Below are 16,393 nucleotides of genomic sequence, written 5' to 3' on the forward strand. Positions count from 1 at the left end.
CTTCCAATTTCACAAGGCTACTGAGGCCCAAGTAGAGTCGGTAAGTGACTTCCTGGCCTGCCTCCGGAGACTGACAGAGAAATGCGAATTCGGAGCAACATTAAATGAGTGGTGTACCATAGGGATCGGTGCTGGGACCCCAGCTATTCACAATATATATTAATGATTTGGATGAGGGAACAAAATGTAACATCTCAAAGTTTGCAGATGATACCAAATTAGGTGGGAGGGTGAATTGTGATAAGGATGCAGGGATCCTACAGCAAGATCTGGACAGGTTGGGCGAGTGGGCAAACCAATGGCAGATGAAGTATAATTTGGATAAATGTGAGGTTATTCATTTTGGAAGCAAAAATAGGAAAACAGATTCCTACCTGAATGGTTGTAAATTGGGAGAGGGGAGTGTGCAGCGGGACCTGGGTGTCCTTGTGCACCATTCGCTGAAGGTAAGCATGCAGGTACAGCAGGCGGTAAAGAAGGCTAATGGTATGTTGACCTTCATTGCAAGAGATTTCGAGTAGAGAAGCATGGATGTGTTCCTGCAATTTTACAGGGCCTTGGTGAGGCCACACCTGGAGTATTGTGTGCAGTTTTGGTCTCCTCTGAGAAAGGATGTTCTTGCTCTCGGGGGAGTGCAACGAAGGTTTACCAGACTGATTCCAGGGATGGCAGGACTGTCATATGAGGAGAGATTGACTAGGTTAGGATTGTTCTCGCTGGAGTTCAGAAGAATGAGGGGGATCTCATAGAGACTTATAAACTTCTAACAGGACTAGGCAGGGTAGATGTTACTAACGATGGGTGTGTCCAGAATCAGGGGTCGTAGTCTGAGGATTCAGGGTAAACCATTTCGGACAGAGATAAAGAGACATTTCTTCACCCAAAGAATGGTGAGCCTGTGGAATTCATTCCCACAGGAAGTAGTTGATGCTAAAACTTTGAATATATTCAAGAGGCGGCTGGATATAGCCCTTGGGGAGAATGGGATCAAAGGCGATGGGGAGAAAGCAGGATTAGGCGATTGAGTTGGATGATCAGCCAGGATCGTGATGAATGGTGGAGCAGGTTCGAAGGGCCAAAAGGCCTCCTCCTGCTCCTGTCTTCTATGTATTAGAAAAAACACCGAACAAGGGGTTCAGGAATTCCAGGGAATGGCCGTTCTCAGTCTAAAATGCCAAGACGAGCACCAGTCGCACTCGGCCAGGAAAGAGGAAGCGGTCCCTGACAGTGGGACACCGACAGAAGGAACACGGGCTGATGTAACAGAGGCCGGAAGCACTGCCGGGTGTTCGCTACTGCCCTTGAGGAATACTAATATGACCGCCAACCAGCGGAGGCTGCAACAGGCCACAGGAACCAGGGGAATAGAAGGCCCACGAGAATCTACCCGTCCGCCAACCTCCCCCCCCCGCCCCCCCCCCCCCCCCCCCAACGTGATAGGGCTTATGTGGAAGGTGACGACAGCACCTACCAGCAGTTGCACTGTGTGTTTGCATCAGGAGTGGAGTCTATCCAGGTCTCTCTGCAAATTAATGGACACCTCATCGGCATGGAAATTGAAACTGGGACGGCAGTGTCTGAAATCAGTCACCGTACAAAGAACAAAGAAATGTACAGCACAGGAACAGGCCCTTCGGCCCTCCAAGCCCGTGCCGACCATACTGCCCGACTAAACTAAAATCTTCTACACTTCCTGGGTCCGTATCCTTCTATTCCCATCCTATTCATATATTTGTCAAGATGCCCCTTAAATGTCCCTATCGTCCCTGCTTCCACTACCTCCTCCGGTAGTGAGTTCCAGGCACCCACTACCCTCTGCGTAAAAAACTTGCCTCGTACATCTACATCTACTCTACTGACTGGTGAGTCAGTTTCAGCGGGAGCATTGCGGAAGGAGGTTGCTGGGAGGTAAGTCAACCTTTAAAAGCACTTGTCTTTGCAGGGGCAGGCCAGTCGATTTCGGCGGGAGAACAGCTGGTGAGTGGTGAGTCAGTTTCAGCGGGAGCATTGCGGAAGGAGATTGCTGGGAGGTAAGTCAACCTTTAAAAGCACTTGTCTTTGCAGGGGCAGGCCAGTCGATTTCGGCGGCGTGAGAACAGCTGGTGAGTGGTGAGTCAGTTTCAGCGGGAGCATTGCGGAAGGAGGTTGCTGGGAGGTAAGTCAACCTTTAAAAGCACTTGTCTTTGCAGGGGCAGGCCAGTCGATTTCAGCGGCGTGAGAACAGCTGGCTGGTTAGTCAATTTCAGCAGGAGCTGAGAATTTTTCTTTTTTTTTATTTTATTTTAAATTAGTTTTTTAGGCGGGAACAGGAAGTCGACCCGCGGACGTCTGGGAAGACCCTCCCCAATAAATTCTGGTGGAGAGGAAACCCGAGACACTACACGTGTAGTGTCTCCCACCCGCCCTCCTCCTCTAACCTAATAATAAAACCCATTGGTCTGAGGTAAGTACCATATTTTATTATATTATTATTATTTTTTAGCCAGATCTTGGTAGAAAGTTAGAGGAATGGCAGGGAAGGGAGTGCAATGTTCCTCCTGCAGGATGTTTGAGGTGAGGGATGCAGTTAGTGTCCCTGCTGATTTTACCTGCAGGAAGTGCTGCCATCTCCAGCTCCTCCAAGACCGAGTTAGGGAACTGGAGCTGGAGTTGGAAGAACTTCGGATCATTCGGGAGGCAGAAGGGGTCATAGATAGCAGCTTCAGGGAATTAATTACACCAAAGATTGGAGATAGGTGGGTAACTGTAAGAGGGACTGGGAAAAAACAGTCAGTGCAGGGATCCCCTGCGGTCGTACCCCTGAGAAACAAGTATACCGCTTTGGATACTTGTGGGGGGGACGACTTACCAGGGGTAAGCCATGGGGTACGGGCCTCTGGCACGGAGTCTGTCCCTGTTGCTCAGAAGGGAAGGGGGGAGAGGAGCAGAGCATTAGTAATTGGGGACTCTATAGTCAGGGGCACAGATAGGAGATTTTGTGGGAGCGTGAGAGACTCACGTTTGGTATGTTGCCTCCCAGGTGCAAGGGTACGTGATGTCTCGGATCGTGTTTTCCGGGTCCTTAGGGGGGAGGGGGAGCAGCCCCAAGTCGTGGTCCACATTGGCACCAACAACATAGGTAGGAAAGGGGACAAGGATGTCAGGCAGGCTTTCAGGGAGCTAGGATGGAAGCTCAGAACTAGAACAGAGTTGTTATCTCTGGGTTGTTGCCCGTGCCACGTGATAGTGAGATGAGGAATAAGGAGAGAGAGCATTTAAACACGTGGCTACAGGGATGGTGCAGGCGGGAGGGATTCAGATTTTTGGATAACTGGGGCTCTTTCTGGGGAAGGTGGGACCTCTACAGACAGGATGGTCTACATCTGAACCTGAGGGGCACAAATATCCTGGGGGGGAGATTTGTTAGTGCTCTTTGGGGGGGTTTAAACTAATGCAGCAGGGGCATGGGAACCTGGATTGTAGTTTTAGGGTAAGGGAGAATGAGAGTATAGAGGTCAGGAGCACAGATTTGACATCGCAGGAGGGGGCCAGTGTTCAGGTAGGTGGTTTGAAGTGTGTCTACTTCAATGCCAGGAGTATACGAAACAAGGTAGGGGAACTGGCAGCGTGGGTTGGTACCTGGGACTTCGATGTTGTGGCCATTTCGGAGACATGGATAGAGCAGGGACAGGAATGGATGTTGCAGGTTCCGGGGTTTAGGTGTTTTAGTAAGCTCAGAGAAGGAGGCAAAAGAGGGGGAGGTGTGGCGCTGCTAGTCAAGAGCAGTATTACGGTGGCGGAGAGGATGCTAGATGGGGACTCTTCTTCCGAGGTAGTATGGGCTGAAGTTAGAAACAGGAAAGGAGAGGTCACCCTGTTGGGAGTTTTTTATAGGCCTCCTAATAGTTCTAGGGATGTAGAGGAAAGGATGGCGAAGATGATTCTGGATATGAGCGAAAGTAACAGGGTAGTTATTATGGGAGACTTTAACTTTCCAAATATTGACTGGAAAAGATATAGTTCGAGTACAATAGATGGGTCGTTTTTTGTACAGTGTGTGCAGGAGGGTTTCCTGAAACAATATGTTGACAGGCCAACAAGAGGCGAGGCCACGTTGGATTTGGTTTTGGGTAATGAACCAGGCCAGGTGTTGGATTTGGAGGTAGGAGAGCACTTTGGGGACAGTGACCACAATTCGGTGACGTTTACGTTAATGATGGAAAGGGATAAGTATACACCGCAGGGCAAGAGTTATAGCTGGGGGAAGGGCAATTATGATGCCATTAGACGTGACTTGGGGGGGATAAGGTGGAGAAGTAGGCTGCAAGTGTTGGGCACACTGGATAAGTGGCGCTTGTTCAAGGATCAGCTACTGCGTGTTCTTGATAAGTATGTACCGGTCAGACAGGGAGGAAGGCGTCGAGCGAGGGAACCGTGGTTTACCAAGGAAGTGGAATCTCTTGTTAAGAGGAAGAAGGAGGCCTATGTGAAGATGAAGTGTGAAGTTTCGGTTGGGGCGATGGATAGTTACAAGGTAGCGAGGAAGGATCTAAAGAGAGAGCTAAGACGAGCAAGGAGGGGACATGAGAAGTATTTGGCAGGAAGGATCAAGGAAAACCCAAAAGCTTTCTATAGGTATGTCAGGAATAAGCGAATGACTAGGGAAAGAGTAGGACCAGTCAAGGACAGGGATGGGAAATTGTGTGTGGAGTCTGAAGAGATAGGCGAGATACTAAATGAATATTTTTCGTCAGTATTCACTCAGGAAAAAGATAATGTTGTGGATGAGAATGCTGAGCCCCAGGCTAATAGAATAGATGGCATTGAGGTACGTAGGGAAGAGGTGTTGGCAATTCTGGACAGGCTGAAAATAGATAAGTCCCCGGGACCTGATGGGATTTATCCTAGGATTCTATGGGAGGCCAGGGAAGAGATTGCTGGACCTTTGGCTTTGATTTTTATGTCATCATTGGCTACAGGAATAGTGCCAGAGGACTGGAGGACAGCAAATGTGGTCCCTTTGTTCAAAAAGGGGAGCAGAGACAACCCCGGCAACTATAGGCCGGTGAGCCTCACGTCTGTAGTGGGTAAAGTCTTGGAGGGGATTATAAGAGACAAGATTTATAATCATCTAGATAGGAATAATATGATCAGGGATAGTCAGCATGGCTTTGTGAAGGGTAGGTCATGCCTCACAAACCTTATTGAGTTCTTTGAGAAGGTGACTGAACAGGTAGACGAGGGTAGAGCAGTTGATGTGGTGTATATGGATTTCAGCAAAGCGTTTGATAAGGTTCCCCACGGTAGGCTATTGCAAAAAATACGGAGGCTGGGGATTGAGGGTGATTTAGAGATGTGGATCAGAAATTGGCTAGCTGAAAGAAGACAGAGGGTGGTGGTTGAAGGGAAATGTTCAGAATGGAGTACAGTCACAAGTGGAGTACCACAAGGATCTGTTCTGGGGCCGTTGCTGTTTGTCATTTTTATCAATGACCTAGAGGAAGGCGCAGAAGGGTGGGTGAGTAAATTTGCAGACGATACTAAAGTCGGTGGTGTTGTCGATAGTGTGGAAGGATGTAGCAGATTACAGAGGGATATAGATAAGCTGCAGAGCTGGGCCGAGAGGTGGCAAATGGAGTTTAATGTAGAGAAGTGTGAGGTGATTCACTTTGGAAGGAATAACAGGAATGCGGAATATTTGGCTAATGGTAAAGTTCTTGAAAGTGTGGATGAGCAGAGGGATCTAGGTGTCCATGTACATAGATCCCTGAAAGTTGCCACCCAGGTTGATAGGGTTGTGAAGAAGGCCTATGGAGTGTTGGCCTTTATTGGTAGAGGGATTGAATTCCGGAGTCGGGAGGTCATGTTGCAGCTGTACAGAACTCGGGTACGGCCGCATTTGGAGTATTGCGTACAGTTCTGGTCACCGCATTATAGGAAGGACGTGGAGGCTTTGGAGCGGGTGCAGAGGAGATTTACCAGGATGTTGCCTGGTATGGAGGGAAAATCTTACGAGGAAAGGCTGATGGACTTGAGGTTGTTTTCGTTGGAGAGAAGAAGGTTAAGAGGAGACTTAATAGAGGCATACAAAATGATCAGGGGGTTGGATAGGGTGGACAGTGAGAGCCTTCTCCCGCGGATGGATATGGCTGGCACGAGGGGACATAACTTTAAACTGAGGGGTAATAGATATAGGACAGAGGTCAGAGGTAGGTTCTTTACGCAAAGAGTAGTGAGGCCGTGGAATGCCCTACCTGCTACAGTAGTGAACTCGCCAACATTGAGGGCATTTAAAAGTTTATTGGATAAACATATGGATGATAATGGCATAGTGTAGGTTGGATGGCTTTTGTTTCGGTGCAACATCGTGGGCCGAAGGGCCTGTACTGCGCTGTATTGTTCTATGTTCTATGTTCTAAACCTTGCCCCTCTCACCTTAAACCTATGCCCCCTAGTAATTGACCCCTCTACCCTGGGGAAAAGCCTCTGACTATCCACTCTGTCTATGCCCCTCATAATTTTGTATACCTCTATCAGGTCGCCCCTCAACCTCCTTCGTTCCAGTGAGAACAAACCGAGTTTATTCAATCGCTCCTCATAGCTTATGCCCTCCATACCAGGCAACATTCTGGTAAATCTCTTCTGCACCCTCTCTAAAGCCTCCACATCCTTCTGGTAGTGTGGCGACCAGAATTGAACACTATACTCCAAGTGTGGCCTAACTAAGGTTCTATACAGCTGCAACATGACTTGCCAATTCTTATACTCAATGCCCCGGCCAATGAAGGCAAGCATGCCGTATGCCTTCTTGACTACCTTCTCCACCTGTGTTGCCCCTTTCAATGACCTGTGGACCTGTACTCCTAGATCTCTTTGACTTTCAATACTCTTGAGGGTTCTACCATTCACTGTATATTCCCTACCTGCATTAGCCCTTCCAAAATGCATTACCTCACATTTGTCCGGATTAAACTCCATCTGCCATCTCTCCGCCCAAGTCTCCAGACAATCTAAATCCTGCTGTATCCTCAGACAGTCCTCATCGCTATCCGCAATTCCACCAACCTTTGTGTCGTCTGCAAACTTACTCATCAGACCAGTTACATTTTCCTCCAAATCATTTATATATACTACAAAGAGCAAAGGTCCCAGCACTGATCCCTGTGGAACACCACTGGTCACAGCCCTCCAATTAGAAAAGCATCCCTCCATTGCTACCCTCTGCCTTCTATGGCCTAGCCAGTTCTGTATCCACCTTGCCAGTTCACCCCTGATCCCGTGTGACTTCACCTTTTGTACTCGTCTACCGTGAGGGACCTTGTCAAAGGCCTTACTGAAGTCCATATAGACAACATCTACTGCCCTACCTGCATCAATCATCTTAGTGACCTCCTCGAAAAACTCTATCAAGTTAGTGAGACACGACCTCCCCTTCACAAAACCGTGCTGCCTCTCACTAATACGTCCATTTGCTTCCAAATGGGAGTAGATCCTGTCTCGAAGAATTCTCTCCAGTAATTTCCCTACCACTGAAGTAAGGCTCACCGGCCTGTAGTTCCCGGGATTATCCTTGCTACCCTTCTTAAACAGAGGAACAACATTGGCTATTCTCCAGTCCTCTGGGACATCCCCTGAAGACAGCGAGGATACAAAGATTTCTGTCAAGGCCTCAGCAATTTCCTCTCCAGCCTCCTTCAGTATTCTGGGGTAGATCCCATCAGGCCCTGGGGACTTATCTACCTTAATATTTTTTAAGACACCCAACACCTCGTCTTTTTGGATCACAATGTGACCCAGGCTATCTACACCCCCTTCTCCAGACTCAACATCTACCAATTCCTTCTCTTTGGTGAATACTGATGCAAAGTATTAATTTAGTACCTCGCCCATTTCCTCTGGCTCCACACATAGATTCCCTTGCCGATCCTTCAGTGGGCCAACCCTTTCCCTGGCTACCCTCTTGCTTTTTATGTACGTGTAAAAAGCCTTGGGATTTTCCTTAACCCTATTTGCCAATGACTTTTCATGACCCCTTCTAGACCTCCTGACTCCTTGCTTAAGTTCCTTCCTACTTTCCTTATATGCCACACAGGCTTCGTCTGTTCCCAGCCTTTTAGCCCTGACAAATGCCTCCTTTTTCTTTTTGACGAGGCCTACAATATCACTCGTCATCCAAGGTTCCCGAAAATTGCCGTATTTATCTTTCTTCCTCACAGGAACATGCCTGTCCTGTATTCCTTTCAACTGACACTTGAAAGCCTCCCACATGTCAGATGTTGATTTGCCCTCAAACATCCGCCCCCAATCTATGTTCTTCCAAGTAGTAATCCAAGCTCTAAGTTCATCTGCCTTACCCGTAATGCTCCTTGCATTAAAACATATGCACTTCAGGCCACCAGACCCGCTGTGTTCAGCAACTTTTCCCCGTCTGCTCTGCCTCAGAGCCACACTGTCCCTATTCCCTAGTTCTCCCTCAATGCTCTCACCTTCTGACCTATTGCTCCCGTGCCCACCCCCCTGCCATACTAGTTTAAACCCTCCCGTGTGACACTAGCAAACCTCGCGGCCAGGATATTTATGCCTCTCCGGTTTAGATGCAACCCGTCCATCTTATACAGGTCACACCTGCCCCGGAAGAGCTCCCAGTGGTCCAGAAAACGGAAACCCTCCCTCCTACACCAGCTGTTTAGCCACGTGTTTGTCTGCTCTATCTTCCTATTTCTAGCCTCACTGGCACGTGGCACAGGGAGTAATCCCGAGATTACAACCCTCGAGGTCCTGTCTTTTAACTTTCTGCCTAGCTCCCTGAACTCCTGCTGCAGGACCTCATGCTCCTTCCTGCCTATGTCGTTAGTACCAATATGTACAACGACCTCTGCCTGTTTGCCCTCCCCCTTCAGGATTCCCTCTACCCGTTCGGAGACATCCTGGACCCTGGCACCAGGGAGGCAACATACCATCCTGGAGTCTCTTTCACGTCCACAGAAGCGCCTATCTGTGCCCCTGACTATAGAGTCCCCTATTACTATTACTCTTCTGCGCTTTGACCCTCCCTTCTGAACATCAGAGCCAGCCGTGGTGCCACTGCTCTGGCTGCTGCTGTTTTCCCCTGATAGGCTATCCCCCCCGACAGTATCCAAAGGGGTATATCTGTTCGAGAGGGGGACAACCACAGGGGATTCCTGCACTGACTGCCTGCCCTTTCTGGTGGTCACCCATTTCTCTGCCTGCACCTTGGGTGTGACCACATTTACATAACTGCGATCTATGACACTTTCCGCCACCTGCATGCTCCTAAATGCATCCAATTGCTGCTCCAACCGAACCATGCGGTCTGTGAGGAGCTGCAGTTGGGTGCACTTTCTGCAGATGAAACCACCCGGGACGCTGGAAGCCTCCTGGACCTGCCACGTCTCACAGTCAGAGCACAGCACCCCTCTAACTGACATTGCGTCAATTAATTAAAATTAAAATTTGTCTTTTTTTTTTTAATACTTTTTTTTTTTTAAATTGCAAAGTTACTGTCAACTATCTGTTTCCTAGCACTAGATTTCTAATAGAAATGCGATAGCTAACTATAATACTCTCTGATCTCTGGCTTAGATATCCTCTAAATTATAGTTAAGTTATTATGTTTAATTAGTTCCCAAATACTCAAAAAAAAATTTTAAATTTAGGTTAGAATCCCAACCAGCCACTCAGGTCACAGCTTTTCTGTGATGTCACTTCAGTTTCCCCCCGACACACACAATTTGAAAAAAGGTATAAAAGTAAAAATCACTTACTTACCGTCTGAGATGTTCTCAGGTTCTCTCGCTGACAGAGACTGCTCCTCCACCACTGATCCTTGACCTGCACAATGCTAATAATATAATAATATAATATGGCACTTACCTTACACCAATGGGTCTTATTATTAGGTTAGAGGAGGAGGGCGGGTGGGAGACACTACACGTGTAGTGTCTCGGGTTTCCTCTCCACCAGAATTTATTGGTTGGGGGGGGGGGTGGGGGGACTTGCCAGAGGTCGAACTTCCGGTTCCCGCCTTATATAAAAACAAATAAAACAGAAAAGAAGAACAGACACGGGACCAGGCAAGGCTTTTTAAACTAACTACTCACCTCCCAGAAGGCCGCTGCCGCCGAAATCCAAAGGGCTGCTCCTGTAAAGGTAAGGTTTTTAAACTAACTACTCACCTCCCAGAAGGCCCCTGCGCACCGCTGCCGCCGAAATCCAAAGGGCTGCTCCTGTAAAGGTAAGGTTTTTAAACTAACTACTCACCTCCCAGAAGGCCCCTGCGCACCGCTGCCGCCGAAATCCAAAGTACGTTTGACTGCATTCTGTCTAGCCTTCAATCACTGGCCCTATCAGACACCAACATGTGGGGAACCGCTGGCAATAGCTGCCACTTCAACTTTCCTGTTTGAGTATGTTCAGAAATCTGAAAATATTCCTCTGGTTGTGATCCACGGGGGCGATCCGAGCTTGCTGGGCTTGACTGGCTATGTTGCCTGCAGTTGGTTTGGCAGTGTGTATGCCGCATGCATCCACATGACCCTCAAGGGGCTCTGACCACATTTCTGTCTGTATTCCAGGCTGGCTTGGGCACCATAAAAGGGGCAGTGAATAAGTATGGACCCAAAGGCTCAACCGCGCTACTTCCACGTCCTAACCTGTTCCATACGTCCTACGACCCAAGGTAGACGCGTGTACTATAAGATGACAGTCAACCCTGTGTCTTGGTTGGATCACTATCTGACCCCTCGCATCGAGGAGCTTTATGCAAAGCTGGGCCAGGGTCGCATGTTTACAAAACTCAACATGAGTCACGCTTACCTCCAGTTGGTCCTGGTGCCCGATTCCAGACGCTTCACAACCGTGAATAATCACCGAGGACTATGAATACACCTGCCTACCCTTTGGGGTTTCCTCCGCGTGTGCAATATTTCAGCACATAATGGAGAATATCCTGCGATGTGCCCTATCTCACTTGCCGGTATATCTGGATGACATCTTTATCACTGGCTTGTCCAACCAGGAGCACCTGCGAAACCTGGCCAAGGTGCTGAGGCATTTTGAGAGAGCCGGCGTCCAACTCCGGTGGGGGAAGTTCGTTTTCAATGCCGCCAAGGTACTATTCCTCGGCTACTGTGTTGACCGGCATTGTTTGCACCCGGTAGAAGGAAAAAGTACAGGCAATTCGGCAGGCGACCACATGGCCCGATGGAACACCGATCATTCTTCGGCTTAACCAATTACTATGGCAAGTTCACCCCGAACCTGGCCACCACTTTAGCCCTTCTCCACCATCTGTTAAAGAATGGGCAACACTGGGATTGGACCCAGGAACAGCAGACGGCTTTTGCCAGATGAAGCAACATCTTTCCTCAGCAAGACTGCTAACCCATCAGGACCACTCTCCAACACTTCTCCGTATGCTGTCAGGGCCATGCTGGCCCACATCATCACCAACAAATCTGAAATTCCTATCACCTCCTCATGAACGCTCGCCGCATGGTACAGTATGGGGCTCAGCATCGAACTTTGCCATAGGACCTGAAGGCCGACACCACGAAGATCCAGGAGCTGAGCATTGAGGCAGGTACTCCGTTGGGGGAACCACATGGTGGTTCCCGATCTTGGGCACTGCTCACTCCTGATGGACCTCCACAATGGACACCCAGGAGTGTCCAGGATGAAAATGTTGGCTCGCAGTTACGTTTGGTGGCCCAGTATCGATGCGGACGTTGTGCGGGTGGCTCAGAGCAGTGTCAGGCACACCAGAGATTGCCCCCTGCAGTCCCGCTTCACCCATGTGAATCACCGAGTCATCCGTGGTCTCGTCTCCATATAGACTTTGCAGGCCCCCTTCAGGCGCAATGTTCCTCATCCTCGTTGATACTCACTCCAAGTGGATGGAGGTCCTCAAGATATAAACGACAATGGCCCGGGCCTCCATAGAGAAACACTAGCACATTTTTGCGTGCACGGCATACTGAGGTGCTGGTATCAGCAATGTACGGCTTTCACAAGTGCAGACTTAGCATCATTCATGTCCACCAATGGGACATGAGGATCGCCCTGTTTCACCCGGCTTCAAATGAGTTGGCTGAGATGGCAGTATAAACCGTCAAGCTTCGAATGAAGAAACCGATATCAGGGGCGGGATTCACCATTTTGGAGACTAAGGGCAGGCGGGCAGCTCTCATGCAATGGCCCCTGGGGGGACACCTATATGACCCGTGGCATCAGGTTCAAAGTGCACTGTTAGCGGTGTGCACAGCTGTATGGCTGCCTTGCCGGCTGCGGCAATGGTGCTCCGAGTCTGTCCACCCTGTCCCCACAGCCCACCTCCTGGCCACCCCCGATTACTCCACCCAGCCCTGGCAGAAGCCCCCTCCACAACTATGGTCTTGTTGGACACTTTCCGCACCCCCTCTCTCTCCCTCAGCAGCCGCCATGACGGTTTCATGATTTTTAAAAGTAGAAGTGAACCATGCCGTCGGGAACTCAGCCATCGGAGGTGAATCGCGGAGGCCCCGGAGAATACCGGGTCGGACCTGTTAATGATATGCAAACGGTGCTTACTTTACACGCGGAGTGAAACGCATTGACGCCGTTTTCGAAGTGACGGAGAATCGTGATTTGGCAGCAAATCGGCATCTGCCGCGATTTCGCCGTCGGATTCTCTGCCGGATCCCCTTTCCCGATTTCGGCGTCGGCCAACAGAGAATCCTACCCCTGGTTCCTGCAAGATCGTTCTTATTCTGCTGCTGGACGACCCCACATGCCACGACAGACATCGCTCCAGCCGACATGTTGATGGGTCGCCGCCTCGGACAAAGGAGAAAAGTTTTTTCTTGTTTACTCTATGCCACTAAAAATCTTAATCATGTCCCCCCTCAGTCACCTCTTCTCCAAGGAAAACAACGAGGGATGGCACGGTAGCACAGTGGTTAGCACTGTTGCTTCACAGCCCCAGGGACCAGGTTCGATTCCCGACTTGGGTCACTGTCTGTGCGGAGTCTGCACGTTCTCCCCGTGTCTGCGTGGGTTTCCTCCGGGTGCTCCGGTTTCCTCCCACAGTCCAAAGATGTGCAGGTTAGGTGGATTGGCAATGCTAAATTGGCCTTAGTGTCCAAAACGGTTAGGTAAGCACTACCTTGGGTTCAGAGCAGAGTGTGTGTTTCACTACAGCCAATCTGTGCGTTTTGAAAAAAGGACTTTATGTGCTAATGAGACCATTGTATTTTCATATGTACTTTGTCATCTAGGTTAATCTTGAAATCAGTGTGTATTAAACTAAGAAGGGAATAAAGGGGTACTATTTATAATCCAATCTTTCCATGTTTAAGAAATGTAAAAGTTATGAGCCTAGATTCTCCACTGCCTGCCGCCGGTAACTGGTTTCTCAACAGGGAATCGAAAAGTCAGGCACAGCGGCTGCCGATCAGAACGCAATACTTCTGCCCCATGCTGCGGTGGAATCGGGGTTTGCTCCCGTGCAGCAGATGTAAATGAATCCATTTAGCAGGCTTAGCACCCTATTCTCTGACCCTTCGTGGTTCTCCATTCGTCTGGTCACGTGGGCTGGGATTCAGATTCCTGCAGGTTTCACCAAACACCAGCTTGACGTGGTGGCCCTCGCGGTCGGCCAGAGGAGCAACCCCTTAAGAGTGTTGCGCCAAAGTCCATCCGAGGGCCACCTTCCTCCCAATAATGGGTGACCTGCCCACCTTTCTCTACCAGATCTCCCGTGGCCCCCGCCAGTGATCCCCTTAAATGGGATGCCCCCAAGAGACACCTAAATACGGGGACCCACTAACTGAAGGTACCCCCCCACAGAGACCCCCTAACTAGAGGAACCTCCCACAGGGATCCCCAGACAAAAGGCCCCTGTCTGGAAGCTAGAGAGCAGTCCAGACAGGGCAGTGACAGAAATTACAGTTGTGACACTTACCTGGAGGGACCACGTCTCCATTCAAAACAAAGAACAAAGAAAAGTACAGCACAGGAACAGGCCCTTCGGCCCTCCAAGCCTGCACCAACCATGCTGCCCGTCTAAACTAAAATCTTCTACACTTCCATGGTCCGTATCCTTCTAGTCCTGGAAAGAGAGCAGCTGTGACCTGTGTTTCAACCCTTCAGATCCTGTAGCTGCAACCCATTCATTCATTTCTAGTAGTGTGCTGTGATTGACAGCTTCCACAAAACAGCTGCAGCCTAGATTCATCTATCTCCCTTCATGGGTGAATGATTCAAAGTGCTGAAACCCCAATGTTTACAAACGTCACTCACTCCAACGAGAGGTAAGTGCATTGCAGTCACAAGCTTGAGTGATTGGAATGCATTTATCAATCGGAATATACTTACCTTCAACATGCAGATCGTCCATGATCATGTTAAGCACATATAGTGCTGACATGGTGGCACAGTGGTGAGCACTGCTGCCTCACAGCACCAGGAACCTGGGTTCAATTCCAACCGAGGGTGACTGTGTGGAGTTTGCACTCTCTTCTCCGTCTGCTCCGGTTTTCTCCCACAGTCCAATGATGTGCATGTTAGGTGGATTGGCCATGCTAAATTTCCCCTTAGTGCCCAGGGATACAAAGGTTAGGTTAAGGGGTTATTGGTTGGATTTGGGTGGAACGCTCTTTCCGATGGCCGGTGCAGACTCAATGGGCTGAATGACCTCCTTCTGCACTGTAGGAATTCTATGATTAAGCAGGTGTGTCCCCATTCTTTGGGAGTGACCTTGATAGCTACATCCTTCAATGCTCAAAGATCCGAGCCATTTTTGAGGTAGGGCAGAGGCTGAAGGGATGACATCTTGGAGACTAAGGGTAGCCATTCAGGAGATGGCTCATCATGCCAGTGCGGAGACCACTAACACCCGCTGAGACTCACTACAACGAGATTCATGTGTCAACACATAGGTTGATCGAGCAGGTGATTGGCTTGCTCAAGGTGCGGTCCTGGTGCCTGGACCAGTCAAGGGAAGCCCTCAAATACAGCCCCCAGAGGGTGACCCGCATCATTGTGGTCTGCACAACCTGGCATTGCAGCGGGGAGAGCAGAAGGAGATGGAGGAGTGCCACATCTCAAATCCACATCAAGGAGAGCGGAGAAGGCAGTAGCAGCTGAGAATTATCATTCAGCCTCTGAGTTCCTAGATCACCCTATTCAATGGCAGACAGGAAACAAAGAGTAGAAATTAACAGGTCTTTTTCCAAATTGCAGGCAGTGACTAGTGGGGTACCTCAGGGATCGGTGCTAGGACCCCAGCTATTCACAATATATATTAATAATTTAGATCAGGGATCAAAATGCCATATCTCCAAGTTGGGTGGGAGGGTGAGCTGTGAAGAGGATGCAGAGATGCTTCTGTGTATTTTGGACAAATTGAGTGAATGGGCAAATGAATGGCAGACGCGGCATAATTTAGATAAATGTGAGGTAAGTCACTTTGGTAGCAAAAAGGGAAGGCAGCCTATTATCTGAATGGCCATAAATTAGGAGAGGGGAATGTGCAACAGGTGTGTCCTCATACACCAGTCACTGAAGGTAAGCATGCAGATGCAGCAGGCGGTAAAGAAGGCAAATGGTATGTTGGCCTTCATTGCGAGAGGTTTCGAGTACAGGAGCAGGGGTGTCTTGCTGCAATTATACAGGGCCTTGGTGAGGCCACACCTGGAATATTGTGTGCAGTTTTGGTCTCCTTATCTGAGGAAGGATGTTCCTGCTATAGAGGAAGTGCAAGGAAGGTTTACCAGACTCATGGGATGGCAGGATGGATGTAAGAGGAGAGATTGAATTGGTTAGGATTGTATTCGCTGGAGTTTAGAAGAGTGAGGGGAGAATCTGATAGAAATCTATAAAAATCTAACAGCTCGAGACAGGTTAGATGTAGGAAGGATGTTCCCGGTGGTGGGTGTGTCCAGGACCAGTGGGCACAGTCTAAGGATTCAGGGCAAACCATTTAGGACAGAGATGAGAAATGTTTTCACCCAGAGAGTGGTCGGCCTGTGGAATTCGTTACCACAGAAAGAGGTTGAGGCCAAAACACTGTCAGTGGAATTCTCTGTCGGTGGGAACCTCCAGCAGAGCACCCACGCAGGTTTCCCGATGGGGTGTGGTGGCCACAATGGGAAACCCCATTGGCCGGCCTTAGAAACAGAGAATCCCGCTGCCAGCGGGGGAGTGCCGCGCAAGGAAATGTGGCTAGCGGACCGGAGAATCCTACCCTGTATGTTTACAAGAAGTAGTTAGATATAGCACTTAGGGCGAAGGGGATTAAAGGACATGGGTTGAAGGCAGAATCAGGCTATTGAGTTGGATGATCAGCCATGATTATAATGTGGAGATGCCGGCGTTGGACTGGGGTGAGCAGGTGTGTCCTCATACACCAGTCTTA

General features: G+C 49.3%; 1 protein-coding gene and 1 long non-coding RNA gene across 2 annotated transcripts in view; one reads left to right on the plus strand and one right to left on the minus strand.

Annotated features, from left to right (window-relative positions):
- Positions 1–16,393, minus strand: part of LOC140392170 (uncharacterized protein C11orf42-like) — a 413,275-nt gene that overhangs the window by 45,926 nt on the left and 350,956 nt on the right. The window lies entirely within an intron of this gene.
- Positions 1–16,393, plus strand: part of LOC140392172 (uncharacterized) — a 58,916-nt gene that overhangs the window by 41,218 nt on the left and 1,305 nt on the right. The window lies entirely within an intron of this gene.

The sequence above is a fragment of the Scyliorhinus torazame genome, chromosome 15 (genome assembly GCF_047496885.1).
Source record: "Scyliorhinus torazame isolate Kashiwa2021f chromosome 15, sScyTor2.1, whole genome shotgun sequence".
Lineage (NCBI taxonomy): Eukaryota > Metazoa > Chordata > Chondrichthyes > Carcharhiniformes > Scyliorhinidae > Scyliorhinus > Scyliorhinus torazame.